An 18,511-nucleotide genomic window follows, 5' to 3' on the forward strand; every position below is an offset into this window, starting at 1 on the left:
TCCTTTCTCTCTGCCCCCTTGAGTTCTGAACACACCTCTAAAATTAAATGTAACCATCTATCTTGTTACTAACTAACAAACTATGGGAAATTCTGAAAGACATGGGAATAGGAGACCACCTTACCTGCCTCCTGAGAAATCTGTATGCAGGTCAAGAAGCAGCAGTTAGAACCAGACATGGAACAACAGACTGGTTCCAAATCGGGAAAGGAGTACATCAAGGCTGTATATTGTCACCCTGCTTATTTAAATTATATGCAGAGTACATCATGAGAAATGCTGGACTAGATGAAGCACAAGCTGGAATCAAGATTGCCAGGAGAAATATCAATAACCTCAGATATGCAGATGACACCACCTGGCAGAAAGCAAAGAAGAACTAAAGAGCTTCTTAATGAAAGTGAAAGAGGAAAAAAAAAAAAAGAAAGTGAAAAAGTTGGTTTAAAACTCAGCATTCAGAAAACTAAGATTATGGCAGCCAGTCCCATCACGTCATGGCAAATAGATGGGGAAACAATGGAAACAGTGGCAGACTATTTTTGGGGCTCCAAAATTACTGCAGATGGTGACTGCAGTCATGAAATTAAAAGATGCTTGCTCCTTGGAAGAAAAGCTATGACAAACTTAGACAGCATATTAAAAAGCAGAGACATTACTTTGCCAACAAAGGTCAGTCTAGTCAAGGCTATGGTTTTTCCAGTAGTCATGTATGGATGTAAGAGTTGAACCATAAAGAAAGCTGAGTGCCGAAGAATTGACGCTTTTGAACTGTGGTGTTGGGGAAGACTCTTGAGAGTCCCTTGGACTGCAAGGAGATCCAACCAGTCCATCCTAAAGGAAATCAGTCCCGAATATTCATTGGAAGGACTGATGCTGAGGCTGAAGCTCAAATACTTTGGCCACCAGATGTGAAGAGCTGACTCATTTGAAAAGACCCTGGTGCTGGGAAAGATTGAGGGCAGGAGAAGGGGACAACAGAAGATGAGATGGTTGGATGGCATCACTGACTCAATGGAGATGAGTTTGGGTAAACTCCAGGAGTTGGTGATGTACAGGGAGGCCTGGCATGCTGCAGTCCATGGGGTCACAGAGTCAGACACAACTGAGCGACTAAACTGAACTGACTACATATAAAATAAATGAACAATGAGGACTTGCTGCATAGCTCAGGAAACTATACTCAATATCTTGTAATAACCTATAACAGAAAAAACATGAAAAAGAACTGAATCATTTTCCTGAATACTTGAAACTAACAACATTGTAAATTGACAACGCTTCAGTTAAAACGAATTAGAAAATTAATTAAAATTTTAAAGGAATATTTCCTTTTTACATTCTCTGTATGATTAGAGTTATCTATCCTTTAATGTTTAAGAAAGCACACGGTGAAAACACTTCATTTTTTCCATCTAGTATTTCTTTTTTATGAAGCCTTTTAACTACTAGTTTCTTTAACAGTTATAGAACTATTCAGGATTTTCTATTTCTAGTTAAGCCATTTTTTTGAAAGTTACATTTTTTTTTAGTAAAAAAATGTACTTTGTTCATTTAAATTTTCTAGTTTACTGGTATAAATTTATATATTATAAAATAAGTTATGTTTATTATATTTTCATATCTCCACACACCTTTATGTATACATTTTGATTCCTAATACTACATTTATGAAGGAGGAAATGGCAACCCACTCCAGTATTCTTGCCTGGAGAATCCCATGGACCAAGTAGCCTGCCAGGCTACATAGAGATGGACGTGACTTATGGAGCACACACACACACACTGTTCATTTAAATTACCTTTCTTCTCAACTATGCTAATCTCATTAGTGGTTGGCCCGTTTCAATAATCTTCCAAGAATCCGCTTACTCCTTTTTGTTACATTACTGTTTTCCCGTTCATTGCCTTCTGCTTTCGTCTTTATTGTCTCTTTGCCTCTGTTTCTTTGCATCATTTCTGTTACTTTCTCCCCTTAAAGTGCGGGTTTCTCTCATTCGGTTTCTGTCTCCTTTTTCTTTTCTAATAAATTCAGAACTAATTTCCTAAGAATCCCTTTAGTTTCATCCCACAAGGTTTGATTTGTTGTCTTTAAATTATGGTTCGACTCGAAGAGTTATCTAACCATGATCTTGGATCATGAATTGACAAATTATTTAGACATGACTTTATTTCCAAAAGCACAGCATCTTATTAGTCTTGCTTGTTATTGACTTCTAATTTAATTTAATGACAGCTGGAGAACGTGAACTGAACGACAGTTCTTTGGAATTTATCAGCCTTATTTGCTGAGTTTGTGCATGGCCGATTTAACAAATACTCTGTACGTGCCTAAGAAGAACACCATCCCAGCCCTTGGATGCAGTGTTTGACACACGATCAAGATGTTAATTAAGCTTTTCATTGTATTCTTTGTATAGATACATGTACTCTTATTGGTTTCTGGTCTGTTTAATCTGTTACTGATAGAGCCTTGATTACATTGGTGACTGTGTCCCCTTCTTCTTGTTCTACATTGCAATATGTTATTGTGTGCTCAGACGCCCAGCTGTGTCCAGTTCTTTGTGACCCCATGGACTGTAGCCCACCAGGCTCCTCTGTCCATGGGATTCTCCAGGCAAGAATACTGGGGTGGGTTGCCATGCCCTCCTCCAGGGGTTCTTCCCAACCCAGGGATTGAACTTGCATCTCTTATGTCTCCTGCTTTGGCAGACAGATTCTTTACCAGTAGCATCACCAGGGAAGCCCAAAACATGCTATTAGATGTATGCAAAGTTAGCATTTTCCACAGTTTATTGTGATCCACACAGTCAAAGGCTTTGGCATAGTCAATAAAGCAGAAATAGATGTTTTTCTGGAACTCTCTTATTTTTTCTATGATCCAGTGGATGTTGGCAATTTGATCTCTGGTTCCTCTGCCTTTTCTAAAACCAGCTTGAACATCAGGAAGTTCACGGTTCACATATTGCTGAAGCCTGGCTTGGAAAATTTTGAGCATTACTTTACTAGCATGTGAGATGAGTGCAATTGTGCGGTAGTTTGAGCATTCTTTGGCATTGCCTTTCTTTGGGATTGGAATGAAAACTGACCTTTTCCAGTCCTGTGGCCACTGCTGAGTTTTCCAAATTTGCTGGCATATTGAGTGCAGCACTTTCACAGCATCATCTTTCAGGATTTGGAATAGCTCAACTGGAATTCCATCACCTCCACTAGCTTTGTTCATAGTGATGCTTTCTAAGGCCCACTTGACTTCACATTCCAGGATGTCTGGCTCTAGGTCAGTGATCACACCATCCTGATTATCTGGGTCATGAAGATCTTTTTTATACAGTTCTTCTGTGTATTCTTGCCATCTCTTCTTAATATCTTCTGCTTCTGTTAGGTCCATACCATTTCTGTCCTTTATCGAGCTCATCTTTGCATGAAATGGCATCGCTGACTCGATGGACGTGAGTCTCAGTGAACTCCAGGAGTTGGTGATGGACAGGGAGGCCTGGCGTGCTGCGATTCATGGGGTCGCAAAGAGTCGGACACGACTGAGCAACTGATCTGATCTGATCTGATCTGAAAGTTAGCATGTTAGCTAACTTAGCATATCTTCTGAGTAGAAACATTTATCATTTTGAAGTGATCCTTTCATCTCTTGCAATAACTTTGGCTTTAGTTCACTTTATCACTTATTAATATAACTACCCAAGTGTTCTTTTGGATCCTATTTGCCTAATATACCTATTATTATTTTTTTTCTTCAAACTTTCTGTGCTCTTCTGTTCAAGGAATGCCTCTTTTAAATAGAATTCCACTGAATTCTTTAAAAACTCAGTAGAACCATCTTTGTCTTTTTACTGTAAGGGAATTAGTTGAGTGCTCGAGGTCAGAGGTTAAGAGGGGTTTATGAACTTTGCTGTTCACATACACCTTAAAAAGTTGGGCAAAGTATTAGACCTCTCATACAGCTTTAATTTGACATCTAGCTTGTTTATCATAAGCTAAGTAACTGCAAAAGATTTTTTTGACATATTCTAACTATTGACAATAACTATTAAGTGATTAAATGTTTCATTTAAATAAATTTCATGAAACATAAATATATAAGAATTCATAAAAATATTCTTCTATAAGAATTCTCATAGAATAAGTATTATTTTTATAAATACATAAACAATGGTAGAGTGAGTATCAATATAGTAACTCAATCCTTTGAACTTCTTTAGAGTCATTTGTTTTAAAAGTTACACATTGATTAATCATTAAAAAATATTTTAAATGATCCATACACTGAGACATGAGTTAAATCTTGTTTTAGTTTTGCTAAAAGCAAACCCTTGGAAACCAGATCCTTACAAAAGGATGTGTTACTCTCACTGAGTCTGAGCTCATACTGCTCATCATAAGACAGTCCAATGAACAAGAGACAAGCTTTCTGCCATAGGGGTGGTGTCATCTGCATATATGAGGTTATTGATATTTCTCCCAGCAATCTTGATTCCAGCTTGTGCTTCCTCCAGCCCAGCATTTCTCATGATGTGCTATGCATATAAGTTAAATAAGCAGGGTGACAATATACAGCCTTGACGTACTCCTTTTCCTATTTGGAACCAGTCTGTTGTTCCATGTCCAGTTCTAACTGTTGCTTCCTGACCTGCATACAGGTTTCTCAAGAGGCAGGTCAGGTGCTCTGGTATTCCCATCTCTTGAAGAATTTTCCACAGTTTATTATGATCCACACAGTCAAAGGCTTTGGCATAGTCAATAAAGCAGAAATAGATGTTTTTCTGGAACTCTCTTGCTTTTTCCATGATCCAGCAAATGTTGGCAATTTGATCTCTGTTTCCTCTGCCTTTTCTAAAACCAGCTTGAACATATGGAAGTTCATGGTTCATATATTGCTGAAGCCTGGCTTGGAAAATTTTGAGCATTACTTTACTAGCTTGTGAGATGAGTGCAATTGTGCGGTAGTTTGAGCATTCTTTGGCATTGCCTTTCTTTGGGATTGGAATGAAGACTGACCTTTTCCAGTCCTGTGGCCACTGCTGAGTTTTCCAAATTTGCTGGCATATTGAGTGCAGCACTTTCACAGCATCATCTTTCAGGATTTGGAATAGCTCAACTGGAATCCCATCACCTCCAGTAGCTTTATTTGTAGTGATGCTTCCTGAGGCCCCTTTGACTTCACATTCCAGGATGTCTGGCTCTAGGTAAGTGAACACACTCACCGTGATTATCTGGGTCTTGAAGATATTTTTTGTATAGTTCTTCTGTGTAGTCTTACCACCTCTTCTTAATATCTTCTGCTTCTGTTAGGCCCATACCATTTCTGTCCTTTGTAGCAAAAGCAGTAAAATACAAAGGTTAAAGTAAAAGAAACCAATCCAACATGGAGTCAGATTTGTTCTTCTCTCTTACATTACTAGTCCTTATGAAAGTGCAAGTGTTCACCACTCAGTCGTGTCTGACTCTTTGTGACCCCATGAACCCCATCAAGCTCCTTTGTCCATGGAATGCTCCAGGCAAGAATACTGGAGCAGATTGCCATACCCTTCTCCAGTGGATCGTCCCAACTCAGGGATCGAAGCTATAGTCAACTACATTCTCTAAGAATTTTACAAGGGTGCTGGAATGGATGAGGTTATCAAAACTATTACCAATAGTATCTAGTGCTTTTAACTAGTATCAAGTTAATTATATGATAATAAAATAATCAAAATTAATTATACCAGTTCCTCTTGTAGTTAGAAGCATCTCTTTTAGCCCATTTTCCAAAAATTTTTAGAAAAATAGAAATATTATTCATTTTAATACACCTTTTCAAAGGAAAAGTTGAATAGGGTATTCAGTAATTAAGAGTACTGGAGTGGGGTGCCATTGCCTTCTCCGAAAAAGTTGGCAAAATTTAATGCAAATGCTTCCCCTATAAGTCTGCATAATGTTGAAGAAACTAAAACACTGTCTTACCTCTGATGGATGCTGTGTGTGTATGTATGTGTGTGCTGAGTTGCTGCAGTCATGTCCAGTTCTTTGCAACTCCATGGACATTAGCCCACCAGGCTCCTCTGTCCATGGGAGTCTCCAGGCAAAAGTACTGGAGTGGATTGCCATGGCCTCCTCCAGGGGATCTTCCGGACCCAGGGATCAAACCCACACCTCTTACATCTCCTGCATCGGCAGATGGGTTCTTTACCATGGGCGCCACCTGGGAAGCCCCTCTGATAGATGCTGCTGCTGAAAGTGAAGTCACTCAGTCGTGTCCGACTTTGTGCGATCCCATAGACGGCAGCCCACCAGGCTCTGCCGTCCCTGGGATTCTCCAGGCAAGAACACTGGAGTGGGTTGCCATTTCTTTCCATTATCTTCTCTGATAGATGCTACTTTCTCTCAAAGATGTCACAATGCTGTGCTAGACGTGGACATCCTTTCCTTCTCATCCTTAAAACCAGGCAGATGGTCCACAGACACACCAGCAGAAGACAAGGCTCCCAAGATCAATGGGATGAATTCGGAGAGAGTGGAATTCCCAGTGCCAGGCCGGCGTCAGGAAGCACCTGTCCCAAGGGTGGAGAACACGCAGAGAGGGTGCTCGGGGCCCACTGGGCCCTGGAGCATGACTTCTCTCACTGCCGGATATTTCTAACACTGAGAAATAGACAAGGCGTGGACTCCTGTGTGTGTATGTGCGTTTGCTCATTGGGTGACAGGAGACATTACCATCCAAGAGTCTTCGTTTTGTCCTCAAGGGGACAATGCATGCTGTGGCCATAGAAGGAGATGAAAGGGGAAAGATAAATAAAGGGAACTTGATGCTCTGTGTGCTAAGCTGCTCTGCAAGAGTTTGCATGCAGAGCATCACCGCTGAGCTGAAGCACCAATATCCGGCGCTCCTTGCACAGGGCAGGGCTTGCAGACCCAGGGTGGTGCCCGGTTACAAGTGTATGCATCAGCTTTGGTACTTTTTACCATCCCTTCAGGGCCTCAGGAGGTCCCTGCACTCTGGAGCATTGATTGATGCTGGTGAACTGTGGCCATTCTTGGTCAAGTGCAAGGGGATCCATCTCAAAAAATAGGAGGAGCGGGAAAGAGACTGCAGGTGCATGCCAGGCAGATTCGTTCGGGAAAGGCTACCTGGACTATGAGACTCTGCTGTGATGCTGCTCCCCCACTCTCGGCACCCAGTGGACAGAGGAGCCTCACTGGGGGCACCCTAGCCATCTCCACTTCCCCCCATGAGTCCCTCTGCCTGCCTCTTGGCACTTCCCTTTCCTTCCAACTTCATCTGTACTGATGCCTGCCTTTTTATCCTGTATCCAGCATTTTAAGTATTTCAGAGGGGGATGGTTTTCTGGTTGTTTACACAGCTAGACACAGAAGTGCTTGGATAGCTTTACAAAAGGTTTTGAATCTCTTCTGGGTAAGGAAGGCTAAAGAAGCCGGGAGTGCACCAGCTGGAATCCTGAAGTCTCAAACTTGCCCAAGCCTCATCTTGTTCCCAGCGCTCCTCGTGGGTCGAGGGTGACTGTGGTCCCAGCACCGGCTTTGGCTGGAGACCACTGGCTCCTGTGAGCCCCCCAGTGAGGAAGCTGAGGGTTTAGCCAGCACCTGCCCCCAGGGAGGCCCCGGGCCCTGGTAAGCGCAAGCTTCCCTGCCCTCCAGATGTGCCTCCCATCCTTCTCTGCGCTTCCCCTGGTTTATCCTGCCTCTTTCTCAAGCTCGCCTTATTTCCAGTCTCATCGTCTCGGCTACATCTCAGACTGACCTAGACCCTTACAGCATCTCTAGCAGCTGGGGGGTCACAGAAGACTTGCCCAGGGGTGAGGGGTTGGTCCTGGCCCCCCATCCCCACTTTAGAACAAGTTCACTGCTGCCAGTGAGGGGGTCCTGAAAGCTGGAGCTGACTCTTCAAGAGGCATCTGCCCACTCCTGTCACACCTTCTGGGTTCACTTCTGTGACTCCTTTGGGGCCAAGTTCATGGTCAAGAATACGACCTCATAGGCCATTTCTCATGAGGAACAATGTGATCTGACCACGCTACCATTTTCAGGAGTGCCTGGGAAAAGAAAACACCCAGGGATTGCCTGGAACTCTTCTTGAAGCTCCTCCTGTGGCTCTGAGAATTTCTGAGAACCAAGTTTTAACCAACAAGCCCTGACAAAGCAGGGATGCGTTTGAGGCTGGGAAACTGGATCAAAATACATCTCCTTTGGGAAAAAAAAAAAAAAAGAGGGCGGAGTATTCCCAGCTCAATTTCCAGCTAATGTAAACAGTGGAAACAGGTTACTCACTTGAGGAGCGAGAACAAGGAATTTGATGTTTTAAGTGTGCGAGCCAGCATCTCTATAGAGAGACTTAATGTCTGGGGGGAGGCAGAATGCAAAGAGGGTCGCTCTGAGGACTGGAGGGTCCAGGTGAGCCCCAGGTTCTGTCACTATCCAGATGGATCGCCGGGGTCAAGCGGTCACTGCCTCTGTTTCCCCGTCTGGCACAGAAGGAGTGGGAACCCCTCTGAGGCTCCTTGCACCCCTAATGAGTCAGAATTCTGTGCCACAGATAATTCCTTTGGCCTAAACGCTTTGGCCACCTGATGTGAAGAGCTGACTCATTTGAAAAGACCCTGATGCTGGGAAAGATTGAGGGCAGGAGGAGAAGGGGATGACAGAGGATGAGATGGTTGGATGGCATCACCAACTCAATGGACATGGGTTTGGGTGGACTCCGGGAGTTGGTGATGGACAGGGAGGCCTGGAGTGCTGTGGTCCATGGGGTCTCAAAGAGTCAGACACGACTGAGCAACTGAACAATAACAACAGCAAAAGCAGCCCTTCCCCTCCATGAGTCCTGCCGCTGGGGTCTGCATTGCCTTGGGAATGAGCACAGTATGGGAGTACATTTTCTCTTTCCACTCATTCTGTAGACAAGGCAAAAAAGAAAACCCATCACCACTCCTCTCCCCATATCTGCAACGCTTTTCAAACCATCAGAAAGTTGCACACAAACATCACTTCCCCCTGCTTGCTGCAACATTTTAGCAACTGAGAAGCTCTTCTCAAATGTTCTGCACTTGGAGAAGGCAATGGCACCCCACTCTAGTACTCTTGCCTGGAAAATCCATGGACGGAGGAGCCTGGTAGGCTGCAGTCCATGGGGTTTCGAAGAGTCAGACACCACTGAGCGACTTCACTTTCACTTTTCACTTTCATGCATTGGAGAAGGAAATGGCAGCCCACTCCAGTGTTCTTGCCTGGAGAATCCCAGGAGCAGGGGAGCCTGGTGGGCTGCCGTCTATGGGGTCTCACAGAGTCGGACATGACTGAAGCGACTTAGCAGCAGCAGCAGCAGATATTGTAGGACCCAAGTTAAATGGCTGTGCAGTGGCAGAAACTTGATAGAGACCCTCGCACATGTGCAAAGACATTTCCAAGGGATCTTGGCTTTCTCATCCAGACTAAATTGCAATGTCATGCATGTCTTTAGGGTCCAAATGCTTCCATCCCTCCCTTGAATTCACTGTGTGTTCCCACTGTATGCTTGTGATGCCCTGATCTCACTTTTATTTTCCTCTTAATCTCTAAAATGAACATCTCCACCAGGCCGTGGCTGGTGTGAAATCAGTTCAATGGGCCCTGACTGCACATGGTCCCATGGCCCCCCTCTGCCCCCACCATGCTCAAAGCAGTTCTGTTCCATGTGTGATCAAGTGATCAGTAAAGATTTACAGAAGCAGGAAACTTGTTTTAGGATAAAAATACCCGAGTTAGAAAAATGAGTCTCAGAGAGCAAGTCCAGCCCGGCCACGGTGTGATCCACTTGGATGGCCAGCAGACCTGAGTTCAAAGCCTCCACTCCAAACTGAAACACACGCATCCCCACATGTAAAACAGAGCCAGTGAGAACTTGTTGTATAACTCAGGGAACTCAAACCTGGTGCTTGGTGACAACCTAGAGGGGTGGGGTGGGGTGGGAGGTGGGAGGGAGGCTCAGGAGGGAGGGGACATATGTACACCTGTGGCTGACTCATACTGATGTATGGCAGAAATTAACACAATACTGCAAAGCGATTATCCTCCAATTAAAAATGTTATATATATATATTTTTTTTTTTTTAATTTTCCACCTACCGCTTCACCAGCTCATGAGACAACCATGGGAAAGACACTGTCAGAGAAACAGATCCCCAGAAGAATGAGCATCACAGGACTTCATGTTTTAGGGACTTTTCCGAATCAGGGGGTGGTCCAGACGGGTCGTTCTTGAGAAATCACCGTTTTATTTAACTGTCTTTTCACGATGACCTCACTTAACTATCTTTTCACCAAAAATGATCTGGAAAAACTGGAGAAGCAGGAAATTAGGGGAGGCCCTCTGGTTCACTGTGGTCCCCTGATAAACCCTCACCTGTGGACAGGGTCCCTTTAGAGGAAGGAGAAAAGAAGAAGCAAGGGACGAGGCCCTGACATCCCCACGGAGCTTGGGTGGCTCTTCTGCTGTGGACAGAGAGGAGGGGCTCTTTCGGGGGATGGCGGCAGAGCACCCCCATCTCAGAACCACCCCGCACCGGAAGTGCCCCTCTGGGCCCCCTGGCTGCACCCCACCCCAGGCCCACCTCTAAGGCTCCCAGGGCCAGGGCAGGAGCATAGATGAGGCGCCAGGGCGCACATGTCTTCTCTGTGGCCCCAGCCCCCAGCTCGTCCAGGGGGCCCTTGGGGCTGTGTGGGTTCACCCTGGTGGATACGCCCAAGCCTACCCATAGCCCCTCAGGCCCAGGGCACCCACACAGCCAATTCTGTGACTCGGGCCAGCTTGGGCCTTGAAAGAGGATGGGGAGGGTGTTCCCAGGTCCCAGATACCCGGGATCAGCAAGGCCAGCGCAGGTCCCGGGGCTGTTTGTGTACTTAGTCACTCAGTCGTGTCCCTCCAGAGAAAGATCTGGAAACATCACGCTTCATCGTCCTATTGGTGTCAGGGTTTGCTCGATGCCTTATTATTCTCTGAACATTTCCAAATACCCTTTGATGCCTGATATTTGAAGAGTCGCTCTTCTCTTCAAAGAGAAAAGTGTTACTGGCTCAGTCGTGTCTGACTCTTTGTGACCCCATGGACTGTAGCCCACCAGGCCCCTCTGTCCATGGGGATTCTCCAGGCAAGAATCCTGGAGTGGGTTGCCTGCCTTCCTCCATGATATCTTCCCAACCCAGGGATAGAACTCAGGTCTCCCGCATCACAGGCAGATACTTAACTCTCTGAGCCACCAGGGAAGACCAAGAATACCGGAGTGGGTAGCCTGCAGAGGCCTGGTATTCATGGAGCCTTGCAAAAGATCAGAAGTTCTATTCAGGTTCCCTGGTTGAGGAATGAGGGTGGAGGTACAAAAACATGTTTACTAAATGCATGGACTTATGCCTAGTTGAGGAACTAAGACTCACACTCATTTTTTCAAAGGAAAAAGAACAGACAGAATATGAAGACCCTAGCCAGTAGTACAGACCATAAATGAATCAGAATTCCTGAGAATAAAGCTAGCCAGGCTGCTCAGAAAGGCCTCCTTATGGCATTGGATGGGACTTTGACAGGCAGAGGAGGAGCAAGAATGTTCCAGAAGGGAGGACTGGCACGAAGGTGTGGAGGTTGCCCCCCAACCCCACCCCAGTTGCTATCTTTGTGGAGAGCTTACCACAGGTCGGGTAAAATCCACGACATACCTTGTATAATACCAGATAACGAAGCTGTAAAAGAAGGAGGCTCAGAGAGATGCAGTAACTTTCCCCAAGCCACAGAGCGAGGGAGATGCAGACCAAGGTAGCTGACTCCCAACAACGACCCTGGGCTGCCTCCTTCCGTGCAGCCCCACCTTGCAGGGGGTAGGTAGCTCAGAGAGGACCGGAGGGAGCTGGCCCAGCCCTCTGGGTCAGCCTCCAGTGGGGCCAGGCTTCCCTGAGGGCCGGGCAGGACGGAAGCCGCAGCGTGGTGCACTGCCTTTCCAGAATGCAGACCCAGCGGACAGGCTGCTTTCAGAGCTGGAACGGGCGTTTCTCAGTGGGAACGTCCTTTTGTGTGTCAAGTCCAAAAAGAGATAAATAGACATGTCTCTCCCTCATGCAGTGCCACAGATCTTGGTAAGATTTTTGTGCTTTCCCTAGAGGTTTGAGGATCTTCAATCCTTATAAGGGTCCAAGGCTGAACTAGTCTCTGGGGGCAGAGAGAGAGGAAGCCAAGCAAGCTACTGGGTTGTCTCCCTGACCCCGGGAGGGTCTTCCTTCCACTTATTCTGTTAGAGTAACACCACCACTCCGGGAGCTGGTAATGGACAGGGAGGCCTGGCGTGCTGCAGTCCATGGGGTCGCAAAGAGTCGGACACGACTAAGCGACTGAACTGAACTGAAGCGCTTTTGTGAAATACAAACTTCTTATCAAATCACTGAATCAGTGAGGTGCAGGCTAGATTGTTAATCAAGTCTTAAAATTATATTTAAAGAACTGCCAGCAAAAATGCAGATTCAAACTAATAATGGAAAAATGCAGTGATAGTTCAGAGTCCATTAAACATTTAACTAAAAAAGTGAAGTGACTTTTTTCCAAACATGTAACCAAGGTTTTATGTGTTCAGTCGCTCAGTCATGTCCGACTCTTTGCGACCCCATGGATGGTAGCCCACCATGCTCCTCTGTCCATGGGAATTCTCCAAGCAAGAACACCGGCGTGGGTTGCTGTGCCCTCCTCCAGGGGGTCTTCCTGACCCTGGGATCAAACTCTCATCTCTTACATCTCCTGCACTGGCAGGCGGATTCTTCACCACTGGCCTCAATAAAGCAGGTGAAAAGCAAGGCCATCCTAAACCTACTTCCCCTCTTCATTTAAAAGCAGAGCTGGTTTTGCCATACATTGACATGAATCAGCCACGGGTGTCCATGTGTCTCCATTCTGAACCCCCCTCCCACCTCCCTCCCCATCCCATCCCTCTGGGTCATCCCAGTGCACCAGCTTTGAGGGCCCTGTTCATGCATCGAACTTGGACTGGTCATCTATTTCCCAATATTGCAAAGTTATTAGCCTCCAATTAAAATAAATTAATTTTTTTAAAAAGCAGAGCTGGGAATGGAGGTGAGTGCAGAAAGAGGGTACTGTGTCCAACACACACCTGTCGAACTGCGTAGAATCTCCACGGACTAAAGCCATCCAGCAAAGAGCTGAGAAAGCGATTATGGCTAATGAGAGGCAGGCAGGTGGGTTCCCTGGAGTCTGGAAAGGATGGAGCCCGTCTGTGCATCGCAGCTGGGACCCAGGCTGGGGCAGGAGGATCCCCAGTTGCATGTCCTGAGCCCTCGCCCACACTCTCTGCTTGAATCCTCTGAGCCCGCATGCAGATCAGCACAAACTCACCTCCACTCCAGACATGGGGGTCCATTCCTTGATGTCAGTCTCACCACGTTGTTTCCCTCTTCCATCCATCCACTGATGAATTGAGCACCTGCTCTTTGCAAGGACGGGGTCAATACTGTGTGAGACAGAAAGCCTACTGGTGAGTTGGGCAGGGGAAGGCTGAGACCAATATGCAAATAGGTATGGTTCAAACAGGAAAGGCCGGACGCTCGGGGCCCCAGCTCAGGCTTCTGCACTCTGGGCCTTGACTGGCACGAATTACTAGGGGTGCTCTTCCTCTTGCCTTGTCTCCACTCCCTGCTTAGTTCTGAACAGTTCCAGCTGACACCATTCTACTCAAACATTTTGCTTTGGGGTTGTTGTTCTTGTTTTTTCATAATTTTATTTATTTATTTATTTTTGGCTCTTCGTTGCTGTGTGCAGGCTTTTCTCTAGTTACAGGGAGCGGGGGCTAGTCTCTACCTGCAGTGAGCAGGCTTCTCAAGGCAGCGGCTTCTCCCGTTGAGGAACCCGGGCTCTAGGGCACAGGCCTTCGGCAGTGGAATCACGTAGTCTCAATAGTTGTAGCTCCTGGGCTTAGTTGCTCAGCAGTATGTGCTGATCTTCCCAGATCAGGGACTGAGCCTGTGTCTCCTGCACTGGCACGCAGTCTTTGCCCCTGAGCTCCCAGGAAAGCCCAACACTTTGCTTTTTAAAGTTGGTTTTCCACTATATGTTGTGGTCCGGGCGCAGGTTGGAAAAGAATTTCCAGACATGAGACAGAATGGGAGGGCAATATTCTTAGAATGGGAGATGCTGTTAGAACAGCTCAAGGGAAAACTGACATTGAACAGGGGTCCTTAGTCCACTTTTATACCCAGGATACAAGGAGTGGGATAGGGGTCTTGCAGGTCGTTTGCTGATTGGATGAGGCGTGTATACTGGATGTGGGAAGAGTACAGCAAACACCTTCTCCCTGTGGGGTAGGAGGGGAGAAGGGTTATACTGCTCAGGAGGCCCTGAAATCCGTGAATAGTTACAACATGGGTGGGGGGTGGAGGACGATCAGGGTCTGGTTTTTCTGTTCCTGCATTCCAAGACCCTCCTTGGTTTTATCTGCTCTTTAGACCTTGGGTCACCACACTACACATTTTCTGATTAATTCAGATCACGTTGTAAGTTATTCCTTTCACATGTTTTGTTATATACTCGTGTGATCAGTATTTTCACAGCAAAGGAGTTCTTAGGAAGTGCTGTGAGTTGTACCGTGAGATACGGGGCCTCTGTGAACCAAGAGGTACCCCCAAAACCCACGGCCACCAAGGCTGCATGAGTGAAGCAGGGCTGCGTCACCCACGAAGGGCTCGGCAGGGGCGTGTAGAAGATGCTCACGGCATCTCATTGATGCCACGTGGCCACCTTCTATTCAGTGATGCAGAATAAATGCAGGGGACACAAATGTGGCTAAATCAGAATCCAGGCTGCTTCATCTGGAAACAGCCCCTTCCAAAACATCAGCAAGGGGCAGCCCCACCAACAGCGACCTCTGATTCAGGACTGCGTCTCTGCGGATGGTACAGACAGACAGCCCCTAGCAAAGGGCTGCAGTCATCCCACAGCCTCGCACCTTGGAAACCCTCATTTCCCATTGTTCTCGTCATGCAATCATCACAGAGGGCTTTTGCAACCTACAAAAAAATTCCTCTCTAGGTCTCCTTCAATTTCTCATCCTATATTCCTTAACAACTTCTACTGAGCTGTACAGTTGCAGTGAATTCTGTGGAACAAGATGGAACAATTAGTGGAAGCTGAGGTGGGAGGTGGCTGCCAGAGGGTAAGAGCCATCCCATCTTCCTCCTGGAAATCTAAGCGCTAGGAGGCCTTGGCTCAACACTTCTCAGGTCTCTTCTACCACAGCTCATGGACGTTTTAATTGCAAAAATTAAATAGAAGTCAAGAGGAGAAAAAAGAGACGCACAGTTGTTTTAATATTCCCAGTTCTTTAAAAAAAAACTTTTTTTTGTAACCCCTATATAATAAATCCAATAGAATGTGGCTGAGAAATTACAAGAAACAGGGAAGGTAGTTGGTTTTCACCATCTTGTCGGGCTGAGAAAGGTCCCTGACATCTACAGTCCAGGACTCAGCACAATGAAACTGAGACCTTCTAGTCTAAAATCAAGTTTGCTGGGCTCAGCAGTAAAGAATCTGCCTGCAAAGCAGGAGATTCAGAAGAGCCAGGTTCGATCCCTGAGTCAGGACAATCCCCTGGAGGAGGCAACCCACTCCAGTATTCTTACCTGGAGAATCCCACTGACAGAGGAGCCTGACAGGCTACCGTCCACAGGGTCACAGAGAGTCGGACACGACTGAAGCGACTGAGCACACTCACACATATTCTAAGAGCAGTCATGGTAAATGTGCACCGACTGACAATCTGGTTAGGAGAAAATGCTAAAGGAATGAAGTTAGGGTACCCAGAAAGGAAAATAAGCCTCTTCTGGTTTTCACCTCCTAATTTAAAGATTGGCCAGATGACATTTGAGGCCATGGACCAGTTCTCCAGGTGAGTCCCCACCTTGTGTGTGCTTGAGCACTTCCCAGAGGAAAGGCTGGCCGGCTTGCCACCCACCCTCTGGCTCCCCTGAGGACCACCCTAAGAGCTCCTCAAGCAGCTGACGGAGGTCTGAGCAAGGAATTGGCTACTTGCCAGACTGCAGCCCCAAACTCTGCACACAGAGCATCCTGGCCTCAGCTGTGCCAGCCTCCAGCTTCTCAGCAAACCTCTTCCCCTGTGAGCCCTTCCAATCCTTGTTCCCTGAATCCTGGCTCCTCTGGGGAGCATTTTAATTCTGGAAACAGAATGGCAGAGGTCACGCTCAAAGCTGCCTCCCCTGCAAGCTCCTGACATATCCCTCGTAGGACCATCTCAAGATCCCCCCCAGGACCGTCTCAAGATCCCCCCCAGGACCGTCTCAAGATCCTCCCCAGGACCATCTCAATATTCCCCCAGGACTGTCTCAAGATCCTCCCAGGACCGTCTCAAGATCCCCCAGGACCATCTCAAGATCCCCCCAGGACCATCTCAAGATCCCCTCCAGGATTGTCTCAAGAGCACCTGTGGGGGCCACTGCCCTGTCCTGGCTGCTCCAGGCCAGGAGGGCCTCCAAGCAGAGTCAGAGCAGCCTCAGATATCACCCACGACCTCTGACCCCTGGCGCTGGCTCAGACCTCCTGTCCCAGTCTGAGGTCCAGGAAACACAATTACTGTGATCAGTGCTGTCACTTCCTCACTGGCTACATCATCAACCAAGCCACGGACCCCATCCTGTTTTCTCCAGAGGTAAACTCTTTTTAGAGTGTACCCATAGAAAAGTTAAGATCTGATCAGGCGAACAGATCAGGGGTATGTGTGCTCGGTCACTCAGTCGTGTCCAGCTCTTTGCGATCCCATGCACCATAGCCTGCCAGACTCCTCGGTCCACATACAGGTGTGGGTAGCCGTTCCCTGCTCCAGGGGATCTTCCCCATCCAGGGATCAAACCTATGCCTCCTGTGTCTCCTGCATCGCAGGTGGGGTCTTTACCTCTGAGCCACCAGGGAGGCCCAATAGACCAAGTGATGATTGCAAAGATGACTCACTGCATATCCCAGGAAGAGGGGGCACGCCACGTCAGAAGGGGGAGCGTATGGGTACCACTAGAATTGACCAGGGAGAGGGAAACTGTAGCAAAAGCTTTTATTGTGATTTCCATGGGAGTGTGGACCTTAATAAAGAAAAAAAAAAAAAGAAAGAATCATGTGTTTTATCGGCAAAATGATTTTATTTGGGAAGAGCAGAAAATTGCGATTCGGGATGAGCAAACTGTGGTGAAGCACACGCAAGTCCAGAGAACAGAGGAGGGGGGTTGAAAGGAGGAGACTGGGGAGGGTGTGGGGTCGGTCACTGGCAGTGGGTGGCTTGCATTGCGGGGTCAAAGGGAAACCTTGCTTCCTGCCGAGTCTGTAAGTCTCAGGGCTTCCTGACTCCATTCTGAAGGAGGTTTCCTTTATCCATGTTTATAGAAGGAGGGGCAAGGCAGGCCCCAGATGGGCCAGTCTGGATAATCTCAGTGGACTCTGGGCATAGAAGCCATCCCTGATTGTCTGGTACGGGGCCCTCGGGAGTGATGAGGGCTGGTGAGCAAGGACCTGAGACCGTGAAAGTCTCATAGAGGAGGTGGTCAGGGGCAGGGGCTCTGAACCTGTCAGTATGCATTTTAAATCACTCTCACTGGCAAGCAGTTCACTACTGATGGACAGGGCTTTGCAAAACCTGGGAGGGACAGTCCCTCCAGAATCACCAAGACCCCAAAGGTCGAAGAATCAGGGCATAGAAAATAAAAGACACAGTTCACACATTAACTCAGAACCCAGCCACGAAGCAGCCACAGTGTTCTGCCCCTCCAGCCAGCCCTGATCCTGAAAGCATACACACCCCTTAGCCAGGTCTTTAAACCTAACAGAACACTCTTAAGAAGACTCCCCCCGCGCAAAAAAAAAAAAAAAAATCAAAGGATCCGAGGAAATGAGATGAAAAGAATCACTGGTACATCAAGGATACAACTAGCATCACATAACAGCCTGGACTTAATAGGCGGTGCCCTCGGCTTGGAACACGTTAAGAGCTCAGTGCTGGGCTAGAGATCCAAGTCTTATTCCATCTGATAGAAGACTTGTCTTCCTCCCACTGCGACAGAGGAGGGGCACCCCCTCCCTTCAATCTTGACCCAGGCGCACAGTCTCCGCCACACTGGGTAAGGGCCACTGTCACTGGGAGCCGGAGCTGACTGCAGACACACACCATGACCCAGCATCTCAGCACCTGCTGTTCCTGACTCCTGGGAACTCTGCTCAGCATCTCCAGGGACACCGGCCAGAACATCCCGGCCTCGGTGAGATGAGATGGCAGAGATTAGCCCGAGGAGGAACACAGTGTCGTTGTTCGGGTCCTTCTTGCCTTAAAAGGCAGAGCCAAGGAAATGATGAGGCTCCCAGAACACAGGATCACGCCAGGATAACATTAGCCAGAAGAGGTGGATAGAAACCGATGGGACGGTTCTCTCACTGCCCGGAGCTCAGGCAGGCTAGAACCCAGACACTGGGTGGGGATTCAGGGCCAATGGA

At 47.2% G+C, this 18,511-nt stretch overlaps 1 protein-coding gene and 1 long non-coding RNA gene across 5 annotated transcripts in view; one reads left to right on the forward strand and one right to left on the reverse strand.

The window, feature by feature from the left end:
- Window positions 1–18,511, forward strand: part of KCNJ6 (potassium inwardly rectifying channel subfamily J member 6) — a 325,736-nt gene that overhangs the window by 281,885 nt on the left and 25,340 nt on the right. The window lies entirely within an intron of this gene.
- Window positions 1–18,511, reverse strand: part of LOC147378906 (uncharacterized) — a 99,067-nt gene that overhangs the window by 21,174 nt on the left and 59,382 nt on the right. For all 4 annotated transcript variants that reach the window (XR_015164576.1, XR_015164593.1, XR_015164617.1 and 1 more), the window contains one exon: window positions 13,367–13,481. This is a non-coding gene — a long non-coding RNA (uncharacterized LOC147378906). The remainder of the gene's footprint in view (window positions 1–13,366; window positions 13,482–18,511) is intronic.

This window comes from Bos grunniens, chromosome 1, assembly GCF_055505025.1.
Source record: "Bos grunniens cultivar Pamir isolate PY7600 chromosome 1, Bosgru_T2T1.0, whole genome shotgun sequence".
NCBI classification, from domain to species: Eukaryota; Metazoa; Chordata; class Mammalia; order Artiodactyla; family Bovidae; genus Bos; species Bos grunniens.